Below are 19,413 nucleotides of genomic sequence, written 5' to 3' on the forward strand. Positions count from 1 at the left end.
AGACCTGGAGATAAGGATTAGCCTCATTGAGGGAGACAGCAGGCAACTGTCTAACTAGGGCTGACAACTGTTTGGAAAATTGTCAGGTACTTCACTGTCTGAATCTCCAAACACAGTTGGAGACCACCAATGGCTTGGATACAATTGGTGATGGGAGAACAGTTTGTTGTAGAAACAATTAGGGCAGCACTGGGAAGAGGCCATTAGCAATCAGGGGAGTCTGGCCAAGGAAAAGCAGGGCTTCCACAATCCCAATGCAGCAGAGCCAATAAGCTATGGGGGACAGAAATGGGTTGGTTCTGACACATCACTCCCTTTCCCAGGGCAGGATGGGCATCTCAAGAAGAAATAGCCAGTAGAAGAAATTTGCCAGTTGGTCACATGTACCCTGCCCCCATTAGTAGGACACTCTCTTCCAGGTACGCAGGGAAAGAGGAAAGCCAAGTTCTTTCTGCTGCCTCCATTTCACATGCGTGCCTCTTTGCTTCTGCAATTGGTAAATCAGAGATCATCTGCATAGCAGGATCATTTAGGAAATGATGAGGCCACTCTGTGCAGAGAGCACATTTGTCTTGGCAACCAAAAGGATTCTTTGGGAAATGGTCATAATGGTGCTACGACACTAATCAAATTCCTCAGTTTTCTCTGATTTTGGGATTTTAGAGCCAAGTGTCTTCAAGCAAAGGCAACATGTTAATATCTAAAATGACAAACTGAGGACAGGGGCTCATGGTACAGAGAAACAAGGCTGGGCTCTAGGGTTCTAGGAAATGCTGTCAGTACTCTGCCCAGGTCCCTCCTCTCACTTGTTTGAGCATGCTTTTGGTTTATACCTTTAACTCTTCTTCTCAAGACTGCCTTGGGCTACTGGAGCCATTCATGAGCAAAACCAGAAAAGCCTAGAAGCGAACCTATCATTTCAAGTTTCCAGGACTCCCAAATCTCTTGGGAGACCATCACCCACTCTATTCTTAGCCCAGGACCTAGGCAGTTCAGATGAGGCTGACACCACAAATTACCTCTAGAGTGAGGCTGGGACCCAGGCCAGGCTGATATGAGTCACATCTCCATGGTGCTCTGAAAGCTTTGGGGTGGGCACATAACCCAAGCTGGGCCAGTCAAGATCACACCCTGGAAAATGAGGAGTTCTCTTTCTTGGACAACAGATCTCTTTAGCTTCAAGCTTCCAGGTGCCATTTTTGATATCACAAGGAGAGGGCCTGCCTGAGAATGAAGCCAACATAGAAGAAAGCATAGCTGACACATGGAGAAGATGTTACCATGTGTTCTGGGCATTTCTCATCTCCTGTGAGGTAGCACAGTCCCTCTTGGTGGACTTGCTGCTGATGGTCTGCCTGGGGTGCTGACCCCAGAGCTTCTTAACCCCAGAGTACCCAAATGTCCCCGCTGTGTCAGGACCATGATGTGTTGTGCCCTAAATGGGAAGAAGGCCCTCACCAGATGGCCCCACCAAGCCTGTGGGGGAAGGCTGGGAACTAGATGCTTTTCCAGACCCAGGCCTCTCCTGGACACACCTCCCCCTGCAGATCAGTCCCTGAATCATGGTCTCACAGAGGGAGGTCCTTCTGCTACCCTATCTTACAAGCATCCGGAAGCACATAAATAATAAGGCACTTATTTAGTACTTGCCATGTGCCACTGTTTCACGAGTTCTGCCTGACGACCTCATTTACTTCTCATAAGAGCTCGATGAGCACATGTGCTTATTATCCACATTTTACTGAGTCACAGGAAGGCTTAGTTACTTGCCCAAGGATCTTGCATTTTTTAAGTGCCATTTAAGTCTTTAAAATGATTTTACATCTTTAATCTATTTTTATTGCCACAACAGTTTCCTGAATTAGAATTATTATCCCTCATTTAGAATTATTATTATTATTATTATTATTTTAGATGTGGGGCTCAATCTCATGACGCTGGGGTCATGATCTGAGCCAAAATCAAGAGCCAGACATTCAACTGACTGAGCCACCCTAACACCCCCAGAATTTTTTTACAAAGCATAAAAAATTGCAATAAATTGCTGATGGTCAAACTATGAGTCTTAAGTCAGAGTTCATTCACAAAATCCCAGAAGCTCAGAGTTGGCAGAGACTACTAAGGACATCCAATTCTGACTGCTCATCTAATGGAGGGGGGAAGAGGCTCAAAGGAGAGAGAGGTTTGCCTAAACCCAAATTGGGGTCTGGACTCTTAATCTCCCAGTTCTTGTATTATACTCTGTTCCTTGGAGAGTGTGTGACTCTCTCTCTCTCTCTCTCTCTCTCTCCCATTGTCTCTGTATCTCTATATCTCTGTTTCTCTGCCTGTATGTTTCTCTCACACATACACACACACACTGTACCAACTCCCCCTCTCAGAAAATACTCCCTTCTACCCTCACCCCGCACGCCCTACCCAGGATGTCTTCTCTCTAAATTCAGAAGGAGCAGAGGGTCTGTGCTAGTCCTGGTCCCTCTGATAAGCTAGACAGTATTTCATCTCAAACCCAAATGGCATTATTTCCCTCAGTATGTGTCCTCAGTGTCCAAGGGACTTCCAAGTTTCCCTCAATTTTTAGGGGAAAATAAGTTGAGGGGGGAGGTAAGTACATAATGAAGGGACCAGCATCATTTAGTGTGGTAGGGGCTCCCATGCGACATGGCTGCTAAGAAGATTCTGATCTTCTTCTGCCCCCACAGACTGAGAATCTGGTCTTGGAGAGCCAAACAGGAGGAGGATGGAAGTGGAGCAGCCACAGCCAGCAGGCCCTGTGTGCTATCACAGCACAGAGAAGACATGAGGGAAACAGCCAAGGGGAGTCCATAGTCAGAAAGAAAAACCCACACAAATGAAAACTATCAACTGCACTTGAGCTATAATGAAGAGAGCAGATCAGCAGAGGCAAAGCAAATTCCCACTGCTAGTCTAGCCTCTTCCCTTTCCCTTCCAAAAAGCTAACATGTGCGGGTTGATGGATATCTCCTAAGTCCAAGTCAGCAGCACAAGTAGAATTAATGAAGGCAATGGCATGGAAATGCATTGTATTAATATACCCAAGCAGAAAACAGATTCAAATGACTTTCATAAATGAATCCAAGCTAAGAACAGAAAGAAGATGCAGAGGACAATAGAAGGTAGGGGAGGGGTCTCAAGAAGGGGTGGGAAGACTTTGAAAATGATTACCAGAAGTTATTTATTGGAAGCCCTTGGTGGCATCAACTCAAGAGATGAACTGTCTGATTAAGCTACAACATGAAAACATGGCAGTATTCAAGGTATTGACACCAAAGAGGAGAATGAGGATGAGCAGAGGAAAATTTGAAAATCAAGAAAGTAATGAGCATGACTCCCCAAAAGTACATGTGCAATTGTATGCAAAGTGGAGTCCATGGGGGCAGAGTTCCACCGGACATTGATGGATGAAGCGACAGAGAAGCACTGTTCATTGAGCCTCTGCCACCTGCATTAGGATGGAGCTCTTCTAATAGGGACTATACTGGAGAAGGTCAGGGATCAGTCAGATCTGAGCAGTGGTTAACATTTCCAAGGAAAGATGGATATAACATGAGCATTGCCTAAGACTTCAGACCTCATAATTTCCTGTGAATTTATTGTAGCCAAGACGATGGAATCTCAGGCTGGGGAGTGTGGGTTTGTGACTTTCCCTCAAAGATGCCTATTTTCTTCATCTGGTGAAGAAAAAACGATGGTGGGGATTTTAGTTTCTACCTGTAGCAGAGTCAGTGGGCTCACCAACATTCCATCATGCCTCCCCCCCCCCCCATTCCTGGCCCCCTTGCTATCTGGGAGAGATTTTTGCAATTCTCTTACAATTTTGGTTAACAGGTTAAATGGAAGTGACACATGTCAACATAAACTAATACATGGAAGAGCAAGTGCAGAAACCCTCTAGATATCTCTTTCACTGTTTTTGCCACATTTAAGATGGTATTCCAGATGGTGAAGCCTCCACCATCTTGGATCCTCGGGTAAGTATGTGAAGAATTTCCCCTTTCTCTTCCTTTCCTACCATAGACCTGAATAGATCAGGTGGTATGAGTGAGAAATAAATTTCTGCAATGTTAAGTAAAAGATAAACCTTTGTTGGCTTGAGATTCTGTTAGAGTATTATGGCCTAGCATACTCTGACTAATACACTGCCTACTGGGCACCAATCGCTATCCAAATTGATACTTGCCAAAGCACTGTGACATTAGTAAGCTGTCATAGGATTCTATTATTTCAATTCGACAAGCATTCATTGAGTACCTACTAAGTTCCAGGCATTGCGGTAGGCCCTGTGACTACTGAGATGTGGAAGACCCAGGGTTTTTCCATTTGCCTGGGGAGACAAACTCATGGGCACATAATTATGATGTAGTGGGTGAAGTTTTACTGCATTGTGTTCAAAAGTACCATGAGGAAACCAGCAAGTGAAGTCCCAGAAGCTGAGGTGGGGTCAGGGTGTCAGGAATATCCTACAGAGGTGGTGTCTGAGCTGAGCTTTGGAGGAAGCAAATGGATGTATCAGGTAAAGAAGGCTCAAAGAACACTCAAGTCAGAGAATTTAAGAAGATTAGAACACTTTCCTTTTGCTTCTCTTTTGGACCAACTTACCTTTAAAATCTTCTCAGGCATTTCTCCTTCTTGACAGCCTTTCTCACCTCTGCTCCCCCTCCCTCATCACCCACCACCACACACAGAACCTCAACCCTAGGCTAGGTTGCATAGCCCTTCTCTCCGTTTCACTAACATTCCAGCTCCTGGAATTACAAAACAGCATTTTGTAATACACCACCATCTTGTCTTCTTCTCCAGTGTGTTGGAACCTTGATGTCAGGTTCTGTCACTGTATTCCCAGAGCCCAACAGAGAGCTTACTCATCATACTCAAAAAAGGTTTTTTTTTTTTTTTTTTGAAAAGTAAATAAAAACCGGAAAAGTGAACAATCCAATTAGAAACAACTCAAGGTTTCATCACAGGCCTAAGGAAATCTGGCTTCTCTCTGGCTACAAGCTCTAGGTATAATGAGGAGAAGGAGATTGGAAGGGAGGGGCTGCACAAGACAGGAGTCTAGGGACCCAGAGAAAGTATGGTCCAGCTGGGAAAAATCATCTGGGCCAGGAAAGGACTGACCTGGGAAAAATAATCTGGGCCAGGAAAGGGCCAACCTTTAAAAGCAAAAGGTGGGGGCAGCAATTCAGTGAGGTGAGGTCATGGAGGTGTCATGAGCTATTGACTTTGTTCAGTCATTAGTATGCATTGACTGTTGACCAAACAATAGCATCTCTGTTTCCTACGATTTCTAATTTCTACAGGAGCCTCTCTGGCTTTCTGGAGTTTCTGTTAGCACATGTAAGCATCTCAATGGTAAATTCCAAGTGTCACAGATGTTATTGGCAGGCTGAGGTCTAAAGATAATCCTGCATCTGGGAATCAACAGATATTTGATAAGCCCTTGCTCTGGATGAGGTGCAGGGATAGGAGTGGGGAAGACACCATGACACACTGGACCTGAGTTCTGGAGTAGTTACAGTCTTCTGGGGAAAGAGACATGTTCTACCCTGTCAATTGACTCCTCAGGGTGAGGGTGGGGTGCAGAACACCCCCAGCTAACATCAGACATCATAGTGGTCCAGGGACTAGAGCCAGGCTGGGCTGGTGCTCATGCTGGAGGCTTAGGATAGGAGAGAGCCAGAAGGGGGAAAAAGCTGTTTCCTATGGATAGCAATAATCAATACCAGGGAAGTCAGCTTCTGTGCTCAAGTTCAAGAAAGAAAGACGGGGCCAAAAATGGAAGAATTATTGAAAGTCAGAAGTCAAGAAAAGATTAAACAGTAAAAGACTAGAGGAACAGGATGAGAGGAGAAAGAAGATCCAAGACACTTAGCTGTGAACTAGGCTGAAGATCCCAATGTCCATTTTTATTGGTCTTTAGCCATAACTTTTGTGGGTGGATGGATTTATTTGTAGACTCAGTGTCTGGATGTACATCTATGTAGTGCTTTAAGCCAGGACCCACAAAACCCAGTCCCAGGGTGAGTTAGAGGTCAAGAGAAACCACAATTAAGAGTAATTTTCAGGGACACCTGCATGTCTCAGTTGGTTGGGCATCTGAGTCTTGATTTCAGCTCAGGTCATGGTCGCAGGGTCATAGGATTGAGCCCCGCATCAGGCTCTGCTCTGAGCTTGGAGCCTGCTTAAGATTTTTTTTCTTTCTCTCTGTCCTTCACCTCCTGTTCAGACTCTCTCTCTCTCTCTCTCTCTCTCTCTCTCTCTCTCTCTCTTTCTCACTCTTTCTCTCTCCCCCCAAAATTAAAATTAAAATTAAAATTAAAAGAGTAATTTCAAAGCAAGTACTCCCATCTTTGATTTATAATTTTTCAGATGCAAAGGAGGGCATTGTTGACCTTTAACACATTTCTGGTTTTTTTCTCTCACCCACTTTGCTCATGTGCTATAGCACTCCAAAGTTATTATTTTCCAAACCACCCTGAAAATTTTCAGCCTCAGTCCTGCCTCCCCAAGACCTCTTGTATTTCCCTTCTTCTCCCTTTCTACAAATTCTGCACTACTGAGTCTAAAGACCTGGCCTGTTGAGAGGTGCCCTTCTCAGATGATAGAGAGTGGGCTCAGCCAGAATGCTCATTAGTAGGTAGAGGGTCAGGGAAGACTGGGAAAATTCATCTTTTAAATGTTATATCCCATCGTATATGTAACAGACCACCAAATGCCAAATGTGAAGCAATGCTTGGTGGAGGCCCAAGGATCTATGTGCAGGCTCAGACAGCATTCCTAAGTCTTCTGTGGAACATCGTGGAGATTTCCTGGGAGAGCACTGTGAAGTGTCCCAGGGAGAACATTCCAGTCCTTCTAGGGAAAAATTAGATCTCCCAGTTCATGCTAAAATTTAGAGGAAGTCTCCCTGTGCCTCTGTGATGGTCCAGATTCTAGATGTAGGTTTGGCCCAGCATTTCATGCTTGATTTCCCCCCTCATTGCTTCCACATTCTCAACCAACATTATTAAATGCCTGTGCTTTGATGGTAGGGCACACCTTAGATTTTCCAACTATAAAATGATCCTATTTTATAACACTGCAGGCACCGCATTGCTTGAATGCTTCTCAGTCCTGGAATCAATCCTGCTCAAGCCAAGTTGTTGAAAAAAAAACTCCCCAGCCATTTTCCATTCATCTCAAATGCTGAATTTCCTGACATAATTGCCCAATCCTGGGGTGTCTCTGCCTCTTCGTCTCACAGCTGGAGGAGATTGGTACCATTTCCTTGCAGATAGAAGCAGAGCAGGAGGGTTAGTTCCCTCACAGACAGTGAAAATGTAATTTTTTCATGAATAGTGAATTTTCTAGGAATTAGCCTAATCCACAAAATGCACTTAAAGTATGAGAACAGGAATTCAAAGCAGGTCCTGTAACAACAGATGAACCTGTTTGATGACCACGTCAGCCACTTGCCAGCAGAATGGGCCTTTGAGAGGGCTCTGTCCCTGAGGAGTCCTAATCTCAGATATTTCTAGGTAGCCAAATACTATTTCTTAGCCAGCATCTTTCCTGCCTCATGCTTGCATATCAACTTCTCTCCTTGCAACAACACTGTGACAGTTGTGTGTGCTGCCCAGGAATTAGAACAGGGCTTTCCAAAGAGTATTCTCTGGAACCCTGGTCTCTAAGATGAACTGTGCAGAAAGGTTCCTCAATTCAATACATTTGGGAAAGACCTCAGGCTATGGAGATTTACAGTGCAGATTGACTGTGTCTTAGTTTGAGCTCGCCAAGAGCATTTACTAAGATAAAGATTCCCGATTCCTGGAAGATGCAGAACAGAATAGGAAAAGCAGTAAGGGTGAGTTAGAGAGCCAGCTACCACTGTGAACTGAAGTTAATCCCACTGGGGACCTTTGCAGCCAGACAGAACTCGGATCTGTCATCTCACCTGAGGGTGGTGCGGGAGAGCTGGGGTGGCTCCACACCACCTCCATCCCTCTTTATTTGAGGGCTCTTCCTCAGGAGTGTTCATTCCTTGGCATTTCTTACTTGCTTTGGCTGAGGAAAGTGGGCTCCAAGGATTAAACAAGGGCTTCAGGAACAGAAATGTGTGCACTGACCATGGAAGTAGGGCTGGTAAGCACTGAAGGAGGGAGAGGGAAGGATATGGGTGGATGCTGATGGCGTCTGCCGAAGATTGTCAATTCATACACTGTGACAAATTTTTGACAAACCTAGCTCAAACACTTAGCAGGTAGACATATAAAACTGGAGCTGAATGTGGTGCTTCTGTTATGAGAATAGCAGACTTTTCAACCAGGGGGAAAGAAGATACTGGAGAGGTGGGGGTAGGTCTATTTTTTTTCCTGACAAGTGCCTCAGCTCTTTTTTATTATTAATCTTGGATTTTTCTTTCATGTTCTCCACACATCTTTGGAAGCCCTTCTTTTCTGGAAGCCAGTGGACAGATTTGGCTCAGTGAAAGGAAGAAGTGTAGCGGTTGGACCAGCCACCCAAAGGATGGATGAACAGTGAACTTCCCAGTCCTGGACATAGTCTAACAGTTTAAGGATTCCCTGTGTGTGTGATGGGGAGGAGGGGATATTAAGTGTGGGGACGTTTGTTAGAAGGCCAGACATTCAGACTCTTGAGTTTGTGTTGTTTTAAAGTCTTCATTTTGATTCTTCCTCCAGGATTGAAGGGCAGGGAGAGAGAGAGGGAGAGAGAGAGAGAGAGAGAGAGAGAGAGAGAGAGAGAAACCAGGACATTTACCCCCTATATCTTTGCTTACTTGGAATCTCTAGCATTAGCGGTGTCTCTCAGTGTCCCTTAGGCAGCCTCAGCCATTATTTGGTTTTTACTGGAAGGCTCTAACTTCTGAACTTCAGACAAAAGATGGAAGACTCAATTCTGCTCCCCATTACACATTTACCTGCTCCCCATTACACATTGTGGGGAAATCTTCCCTTTTTACAGAACTAGGGTAGGAGGTGGGTCAGGGAGGGTAATGACCTGAAGTCCTAAAGTCATGGCCTGCTGTGGCAAAGGCCATTATCTCTCTTCCCTTACCACCAGGTTAGAAGTACCACAAGAAACTCAGCCTGTGCTGAGATTCTTAACCACGTCTCAAGCTTCCAGATTGCTGAGGAGGTGGGGAACTTTTTGCATTCTTAATTCAGAAAGTTGTGCTTGTCTATTGATAAGAAATAATAGTTGTCTTTTGTTCAAAGAGTCAGAAAAATGGATTAGCCCCTTGGGAATATACAGATTTGGTTTAAATTAATCTTCCAAAGATGTATGGAGAACATGAAAGAAAAATCCCAGATTAATAATAAAAAAGAGCTGAGGCACTTGTCAGAAAAAAAAATTAAAGAAAACAAGGAAATCTAATTCCCCAAATCCCAGGAGCGATTGCCTTTCTGCTCTCTGTAGTATTTTGTATTCTAACAGAGCAGTCCTGGGTATACAGTGTGTTTCCAGGACCCTTCTAATTCAGTTTACCCAGTGCCTTCTGATACCTCCCAGGTAAGAGATGCCCTTTTGTATTTTAATTTGCCCAATGAAACAAAGTTCTGTGCTGGCCCCAGGGGAAACAAGTGCATTAGGAACTAGGGAAGGAGGCTATGCTTGTCAACTATCTGTTTGCTCCCAGATCCACTTCCTGCATTCTCTATCCCATTTGCTGTCATTGGAAACTACATTTCCCAGACTCCCTTGCTCCCTGTGTGGGGGTGAGAGAAAAAGAAAAGCCAAGGTATTTCTTCCCATCTCCCTCTGCTTATTTTGGTGTCTCTGGTAGTGGCTGTGTCACCTCCACTGTTTCAGCTTCCACCAGGCAGTCCCTCCCAGATACTTCCCAGCAGCCCCTGTCAAGGTTTTAATTCCTGCCAGGAGTCCTGGCTTCTGGACTCTGTAGACCCATCTCTTCCCATTGTCCTTCCAGCCCTTAGGTGATGGTGACTTGCCACTGTTGCTAATTTTGGCTCACCATACTGTCCTCTGCTTGGCATCTTGGTTCTGGCATTATCTGTGCCACAGTTTCCCCAAATCAAATTGCCTCTGGTTTGGAAGACCTGGACTGACTTTTGCTTTTCTGACTAGACCGTCATTATTATAGTGGTCTGTGCTGTGGGTGGGGGACAAAAATTCCCTATTACCCTCCATTGGCCAATGATATGAGAAGATGATTCTCCTAATTGAGGAGTGTGCTAAACAGAAGCTAGGCTACAGAGAACAAGGATGTGGGTCAACATTACTATCACATAATAGTCATAGAGGCCTCTCAATGCTGTAGTTCCCACAATTAGTTCCCTCTGCCCTGACCCAGAACATTCTAGGATTGTTACTATTACTTATTATTATTATCCTATTTTACAAGTATGTAAATTGAAGGCTAACATGAAAGGTCAGCATGGGGTTTGAACACAGGCAGTCTGACTCTGGAGCTAGTACTCCTGATCCCTACTTTGATGTCCTGATGTATTCTCCACATGGTCCCCAAAATAAGCACTGCCCAAGGCCCTCTGTTTCTGATCTTCTCAGACCTGTCTTGGTTTCTTTTGGCTTTAAATGGAAGTTGGGCTGAAGAAGAAATAAAAACATGTCCGATTTTTGCACCTTAGCTTTCATTTGACTTCTAACCAAGACAAGTCTTTAATCAACTCTGCCATAAAATGGTAGAAACAGCCCCTAGGTCCTGATGCTAAGGCTGTAACTATGGGAACCACTTCATAGATACCCACACTCTTTCCAATACAGCAGTAACAAGCCATCCTCCACACTCTCTTACCATCTATAGGAACATCTGAGGGCATTTTCAAGATGCTGAGTGAAGTTAGGGGTAGGCTCCACTCACAGAATGGACAAAGCTCATTACTCTATGAGGGGGCGGAACCATGACACCAGCCTCATTAGCAAATTTCTCTAAACTGGTGACAACCATTGATGTAAACTTCTTTTTCTTCCAAGAGTGTTTCAGGCCATACACTAAAAGGCTATGCACCTACCCATTCCCTGGGAGCCAGGCCTCATTAAGAAACGAACTTAGTTGTGTCCAAAGGTTCTTCAGAAAGACAAATTAACTAAGCTTTTTATAAACTGTGGCCTTGGGGATGAGGAGGAACTGGGTTATTCCCAGAGAGTCTGCTCCACTGATGCAGGAAGCCTGTTGTCTTGCAAAGAGCCCTTGAATGGAGTGACTGTGAAGGAACAAGGCACCTATTAGGGGAGAAAAGAATTTTCAGAGACTGAACCAGGGCTGACCTGGTTTCTTGTTGGGGAGCTGTTTGCCTGGTGCTGCAAGTAGAATGCAAGAGGGAATATGTTTCAGGTTTGTGTCATCATCACTATCATCATTGTCCCCATCAATGACATTATCATCCTCAACCCCAAACATTACTTATTGAGTCAGTTATTACTGCAGCCAAATAAACTTGGGATAATTATGAAATTTGGGTCCACATCTAGTCTCAAGCCACTCAGTCAAATATCTGTCAACCATTTTCCTACTACTTGTGTTGTGCTGGACCACTTGTTCCCCAGCCTGTCTGCACGTTAGAATCACCTGAGCCTGGGCCTCCCAATAGACCAATAAAATCTAAATCTCTGGTTGTGGGACCTAGCATTTGTATTTTTTTTAACATTTACTTATTTATTTTGAGAGAGAGAGAGAGGGAGAGAAAGAGAGAATCCCAAACTAAAAGTGCAGAGCCTGATGTGGAGCTTGAACTCATGAACCATGAGATCATGACCTGAGCCAAAATTGAGTTGGATGCTTAACCAACTGAGCCACCCAGGCACCCCTGGATTTTTTAAAAAGTGCCCCTGGAGACTCTAACGTGCTAGGAACTATGAAAAGATAAAACAAAACAAAGAAACAAAACAAAACACCTGACCTCTGGGTACTTACTGCCCAGTTAGGGAAATGTATACAGCTAAATAACAATGTATGTGTTAACTAATGAAATAAGACAAAAACTCAAAGGGACAAACAAGTTAGGAAGATGTGGAGGGAAGAGTGGTTTTGAGAATTTGTGAGAGCTTTGTGGAAGAATTGGAAATTGAGAAGGGACCTAAGGACAGTCAGATAGCAGTTGGGTTATTCCAAGCTGAAGTGGCCCAATAGTCCTAGAAAAGGAGATTAAATGTGTTATATTCTGGGAGCAGTGGCTAGATCAAGAATACATTAAATGGTGGGTTACTACGAGAGAAGATTAAAAAGGTAGGTCACCAGCTGGATTGAAGTCAGCCTTGACTAAGCTGCACAGCAGATTTCTAGAACTTCTTCATCATGCATAACTGACATTTTGTATGAATTGAACATAGTATCTACAGTTAACAATACAGTTTGTGCACTTAAAAATGTTAAGAAGATAGATCTCATGCTAAACATTTTTACCACACACACAAAAAGAACACAAGGAAACAATTAGAAGTGATGGGTACATCTATTACCTTGATTGTGGTGATGGTTTCTTGTGTGTATGCATATGTTCAAACTCATCAAATTGTACACATTATATATATGCATTTTTATATATCAATTATATCACAATAAAGCTGTTTTTTAAAAAGTTTATTTTTGAGAGAGAGAGCATGCAGAAGGAGCAGAAAGAGGGAGAGAGAGAGAGAGAGAGAGAGAATTCCAAGCAGGCTCTGCATTGTCAGCATAGAGCCTGACACAGGGCTTGAACTCATGAACTGTGAGATCATGACCTGAGCCAAAACCAAGAGTCAGATGTTCAACTGACTGAGCCACCCAGAAGTCCCGATAAAGTTGTTTTTAAAAAGAGAAAGGAAAGAAAATGGCCTTGACTTTAAGCTAAGGTGCTTGGGTAATGGAGGAATTATTGACTTCTGTGTAAGGGAGTTCAAGACACAGAGATTTTAAATTTCTGTTCATTGGGGGTTTGCATTAATAATGTAATGAAATGTAATATGGACTGGAGTGGAACAGAACGACCTGCAAAGCTATTGCATTATCTCAGGAATGAGAAATTTGACCAAGACAAAGGCTATATAGAGAGAGAAAGCTAGAGAAGAATCTCTGGAAGAAGAGTCACTGGGTCCTAGTGACCAATGGGATATTAGAGTTCCTGGCTTGGGTGACTGATTGTGTGGTGGTGATATTAACCAAACAGGAAGGCAGCCAGCCTGGTGTAGTAGAGGCTCAAACTTTGGGACAGCTGGCCTGAAGTTCAGCTGCAGCTCAGTCACTCACTGAACAAATGAGCTTAGACTCTGAGATTTACTTTCCTCGTCCACATAGAGGGTTTACAATATCTGCCTTTATGTTAGCTGGGAAGGTTAAAAATAGTGTATATGTAATGCCTACCATAAGGCCTTGCACAGAGTAGCAATGCAGTTGGTGTTATTATTTTTAGTATCATTTCAAAACATAGGGGAAGATGTTAGGATAAGTGGACATTCTATTGAGTTAAGCTTTAGACATGTTATACTTGCAGGATATCTCAGCAGAAAAGTCCAATAGGCAGTAGGTAATATGGGCCTTGTGCTAAAGGGAGGGTCATCTACTTAGAGGTGACAGCAGAAATTCATGGAGGTGGATGAGATTTCCCAAGGAAAGTATATACAGAAAGGGGGGTAAAGAGTGGGTTTGGGTTTTATATCAGTCAGGACTCATTACAGGTGATAGAACCCTAACTCAAGTGGCTCAAGGAAAAGAATGGAGAAAGGAGGCAATTTATCGACTCTAGTTACTGAAGTTACAGGAGAAGTTTCACACATGGTTGCATGTCGAATGCAGGTGCTTGGAAGATGTCATGGATGTCGTGAGGATTCTTTTTTCTACTCTCCTGGATGGAATCATTCTCAAATTTGTTTTTGCTGTCTTAGGGCAAAAATGGCCCCAAGGCTTTATTCTTTATCTTAGAAATACCAACAGAAAAAAGGCATGTCTTTCTCAGCAGTTCCAGCAAAGGAGCCAAGACTGATTCTCTTTAGCTCATTGCTCTTGTGCCCATTCCTGAGACAATCCCCCTGACTTTATCTGACTTTACCTGAGTCTGGGTTACATGACCCCTTCGAGCAGAGGAATGGGCTCAGGACCACCAAAACAACATGAACTGAGAGTAGAGAAGGTGTGTCTGCAACAAAGGAAAACTGGAGGTGCTGTTAATCCACTAGAACAGGAGTCCACAAGTCAAATCCTCCCTCTTACAGTCCTTTTTTATAAATAAAGTTTATTTGGAACAGAGCCACATCCACATGTTTATGCATTATCTACAGTGGATTTTGAGCTATAGCAACAGAGCTGTGTCATTACTACTGAGACCATCTGTCCTGCAAAGCCTAGAATATATACTATCCTACTGTCCTTATAGACTAACTCACATTTTCCTCCACTATCTAGAGCTCTGAGCTTCTCTCTGTGGGTATAACCTCTTCCGAGTCTTTGTAATAATCCCTGGGGGGAATTGTCTTGATTATGATATTAAAATTTAAAGGATATCCTGGCCCTTTACAGAAAAGTTTACCAACCCCTGCACTAGAACCTAAGTCCATAAGAACCAGAACATTGTCTGTTAAATGTACTGCTATATACCCAGTGCTGGCAGAATGCCTGATAGACGGTAGGTACTTAATGAGTATTTGTGGAATGAAAAGGGAAGTGGATGCTGGGTTCAAATAAAGATTGTATATCTACTACCAAACAATAGAGAGAATCAACACTTAATGAGGGTCAGCCTGAGGGACAGGAGGGAGAACAGAAGAGAGGGCATTCTAGCAGGAGCCATGTCTCTGGAGCTACATGAGGAGAATAGCTCAGAGAATCAGGCCAACTGCAGGAATGGGAGAGGAGGCTCATGGGTCTGAATGGTAAGAGGGCTCTCAACATGCTGAGTTTCCCCAAAGCTGGGTCAGTGGATGCAGCATGTTGAAGGGTGGGTTGAAGAGGTGGAAACGGTTCAGGTTTGGGGACTTGAACAGATGCTGAGCAATGAAGGGTCATGTGGGAAGGGGACAATCTTTCACATTTAGGTTGATAGGAGGGGAGGCCAGCATTCTTAAAATGCCTGGGTCCCTCAGGAATGTCTTTCTCTCCTGATCATGGCTTGGAAGTGAACTTCTGAGAACCCATCCTGTCTGCTCTGATATCCATCCTTCAAACAGCTAGGAAGCATGCCACACAAGTCCAATATAATACATGGTTAAAAGGATCTGCTGTCCCTTTACTGACTAAGGGACATTTTTCTCCAAGATCTAAAGCTCTAGGCTTTTCCCTGTTGGTTTAACATCTTCTGAGTCTTTGTAATAAGCCCTGGGGGAATTGCCCTGTATACAGTGTTAAAATGTAAAGCAGGAAGTATAAAGGCTAGGCTTTCTTCTTTTTTTCTTGACTTTAATTCAAAGACCCCTTCTACTAACTTTATTGGAGTCTATTAATCCATGTCAAAATCACCCATCTCAGAGGTACAAACTTCCAGTTACAAAATAAATAAGTCACAGAGATGAAAAGTACAGCAGAGGGAATATAGTCAATAATATTGTAATAATGTTGCACGGTGACAGATGGTGACCACACTTAACATGGTGAGCAATGACTAATGTATAGAATTATTGAATCACTATGTTGCACACTTGAAACCAATACAACACTGTATGTCAACTATACTTCAATAATAAATTTTAAAAAATCATCTATCTCAGTTTCAGTTGTATTTAAATCAATTCAAACATTTGCAGAGTCCACTGAAGGCAGGATTCCCTCCCGAGGAATTCTTCATATGCTGGTTTCCTCTGTGTGAGTCTGAAGTGAAATAAGGCTAGTGAAAGAAGCATCCAGCAGGGTTTCAGGACTCAGTAGGCATTCACAAATCCATTTCCCCCTTCCAAAGTGGGCCTGGGATGAGGCTGGTGCTTCCCACTGGCCTTTGATCCTAGGAAGGGGAATTTCAGAGGGCTTTGACTATTTAGTCTCCCTTCAGGGAAAGTAGTCTTCACATTAATTCATTACCCAGGGTTAGACATCCAAGGATGCCCTTGGTATGCTGCTTCAAATAAGCTTTTGCATTTAGGTTTTCCTTGAGAAAAGTTTCTTAAGATGTCACCCAAGCTAGGAGTTTCAGGTTTCATTAAGTCATTCCCTGGGAAGAGAAAAGACATTCTGCTGCTAAGGCAGGGCCCTCTCTCAAGAGTGCCATTATGCCTTCTTACCCTGGCTGGTGGTGGCCTCTCGTGTGGTTGTGAGGATAAAAACACAGATTGTGAGCCCCTGGGTGAGGCCTGGCCTGCCTACCCCTCATTCTTTGACAGCTGATTCTTCTGGACACAAATCAAGTCAGAGATGGGCCCCGGCTTCACAAGACACACTGGGCCAGTGAACATGGGGATTTGCTGAGAGTCACTCCCCGTCCTCACCAATGTCCAGCTCTGCACCCCCCCCACTCCAGGAGCTTGTTGATCTGGATGCCTCCCGGCCCCCTCCCCCGGGACCTCACACAGTGTCAGTGTGAACCTAGGACCAACCTAGGCCCTAAGAAATAAAATTAATGAGGGTGAGCAGGAAGGGTGGGGTGAGAATATTTCAGGCTCCTACTAACGTCTGGAGACGTATTTAGAATTCCGTTTGGGGATCCTTTTGCAATCCTGTGTGTTCCAGCTTGCTGCCACTAGGGGCTGCTGTTGTCAGGGAGTAGAAACAAACCGAGAACTGTTTACAAAGGGAAAAAGAAAAAAGACAAAGCAATGATTATTTCAGTTCGTGAATATTTTTGTGGCTGGGGTGGTGTGCTTGCCCTCTGCCCCCATTTTGCAAGTATGTGACTCCTTTCTTACCGAGTGGCCCTGCCAGGACGGCCCCATTAGAAGGTCCCTTCCATTTGATCTGTAGGCTTTGTGTTGACAGGTGCAGGCTGCTATGGCTGATCCAGGGCCAGGCTGGACTCCGTGCTTCATCCAACAGAGTACCTAGAGAGGAAAAGCTCTTCTGAAGACATGGAGTGGAGTTGGGTTTTCCATTATAAGTTGGGTAATGAATATGGAAGAGAGCAAACTAGATTGGGAGGCAGGCTGTGATCAGCCTATCTCCACAGATTCTGTAGTTCTCCACAGGGCTAACACCAAGATAAGGAACAGCCAATGCTTCAATTTAATCCTGCATGACTTTAATGGGCACCTACTATGTGCAGGATACCTTACTCTAGTTCAACAGCATTTATTTAAGCCGTCGGAAGAGCCAAGTTAGAAATTTGTAAGGTGGGGTAGGGGAAGAGTTGAGAGGCTTTTGAAGACAGCTCACAGGAGCAAGGAAAGTAAGGAAAACCTGTAAATTGTATTTATTTAATTTACCAGGAAACAGAAACTAGAAGAGGCAAACAGTGAATTAAAGGGTAGGGTGTATGCTTTATTTATTTCTTATGGCTAAAAAGCATGAAAGCTGGAAAAATGAATCCCTGCTGAAGAATGATTTCCTCCATATTGCTAAAAGGTCATGGTGGAATTGTTTTATTATTATTATTGTTATTGTTGTTGTTGTTATTCTTATCTTGGACATTTTTTGCCAGTGTGAGCAATTGTCTGCAAAGGACATGCATTGTTACTTGTCAATTTAGCCTCAAAAGAAAACAAAACAAATAAAAATCCATTCCTCCCTTATTGGAAATAGACCTGAAATTGACAGCATTAATAATGGGATCTTCCTGCTGCAGAATTTTGGTCTGGGCTTGAGCACTCTTATGGTTTGGCACTTTAGGCCCCAGGAAAGGATTTTTTATGAGGGCAGAATCCAGGCAGGACTTCTGCATTTGCTCTCTGCAGCCCTCCACCGGGAGCAGACAGCACTGGAGGGAAACAATGACAGCCTACAGCCATCTGTACTAGATTTTCCTCATGCAGCCAGGCAGCCACAATCCAGGCATGCTTTGGTGTCTGCCCTGGCCCTCCAGACACAGTGGGAGATTTCTGGACATAGAGTCAGGACCTATGTGTAGAGGGACAGGGGAGCAGTCAGGGAAATGTGTGCCTACTCCTGAAACCCATGAATATATGGAAACTTCTTTACCCTCTATTGCCTTATAACAGTGTACAATGAGTATGTGGGAAAATGTGTGGAATGAGTCTGGTCCATTGTCTTGCATGTAGTAGGTGCTCACAAATGTCATTCCCTCTTCTTCTCCCTTCCCTATGGACTTGCTCCCCTGCATCAACCATTCCAAGGATTCTGTTGAGATTTCTGTTGGTGTTTCAGGAATGTCCAGTGTGGTCAGCTCAAGGGGGGAGGGCAATTTCCCCAGACTCTCCAGGGCCAAATAGGAGAACAGCATCCAGGTGGAGATCTGGATGGAAAACTAGTAAGTCAAAAACACACCTAATGGAGAGGCTGTTGGAGGGCGAAAGACCTCATTTTGCTGAGAGTAACAGCAAGGGGCTTTAAGTGTCTATGGATTCTGCGTGAGTTGTGTATTTTCTGCTTGTAAAGCATTTGACAGGTTTTTAAATGCATCAAACTGAGCAGATTTGTTGTGAAATGCAGCACACATGTGCTGAGCATTTTAGTAGAATCATAGCCACCAGGAATGCTTTTCTTCTGGTGTGAAAATATAAAGACAAATGCCTCCTCTTTCCTTTGATCACAGTTCCCAGCACAGAGATCTCTGGATTTACATAAATAGAAAGATTAATTTGTATGTCTGAAAATCACACTCTACCAGATTTCTCAACTTTGTCTTTTTTTGTTGAAGGCTCAGCACTCAGGGACTCTTAGAGATGGAAGTGACCTACAGTCATTATTGACACTAACCTGTCTGAGAAGTTTCATCTATATCCTCTCTGTCTAAAGGGTGGTCCAGGAACAGCAAGCATCAGCATCACCTGGAAGCTCACTGACAATGGAGAATCTCAGCTGCACCTCAGACCTAAAGAACCAGAATCTGCATTTTAACAAGACTTCCACGTGATTCACCAACAACTGGAGTTTGTGAAGCGTTGTTCTCCTTCAGCTCTGACAGTTGCCACCCACTTCCCTGGAAGAGAGCCAGCTCTTCAAAATTTTTCTACTCATTAGCCATCATGAGCTTTCTGAAGCATGAGCTATCTGAAGCAGCATGTAGTATGTCAGCCCCCTCTTCTCCACACAAAACACTTAATTGACTCACCCAACAAATATTTATGGTCTGCCGACTCTGTGCTAAGTGTTCGTGGGGGAGGAAAGAAATGTATGTGAAGAGAGTGGCTCTGCACCCCATTGCCCTTCCTTCTCCAGTCTCCTGATGTATTCAGGTGGTTCTCAGATGATATGGCTCTCTGACCTCGTTGTTATTCTTCTTCAATTCATCCCAGGTGTCAAAGTAATTCTTTTAGCATCAATTCATCAAAAAATATTTATTGAATCCCTCTTAAAATCAGACACATAAACAAGACCATGTATTTCTTTTTTTTTCTTCTTTT

At 43.8% G+C, this 19,413-nt stretch overlaps 1 long non-coding RNA gene across 1 annotated transcript; it reads left to right on the plus strand.

The window, feature by feature from the left end:
• The first annotated feature begins 4,316 nt into the window (after positions 1–4,316).
• LOC128313257 (uncharacterized) lies at positions 4,317–19,116 on the plus strand. The gene is made up of 2 exons (XR_008293700.1): positions 4,317–4,534; positions 18,708–19,116. It is a non-coding gene; the product is annotated as an uncharacterized LOC128313257 (long non-coding RNA).
• Positions 19,117–19,413: the final 297 nt, after the last annotated feature.

Source organism: Acinonyx jubatus, chromosome E2 (genome assembly GCF_027475565.1).
Source record: "Acinonyx jubatus isolate Ajub_Pintada_27869175 chromosome E2, VMU_Ajub_asm_v1.0, whole genome shotgun sequence".
In the NCBI taxonomy this organism is placed as follows: domain Eukaryota; kingdom Metazoa; phylum Chordata; class Mammalia; order Carnivora; family Felidae; genus Acinonyx; species Acinonyx jubatus.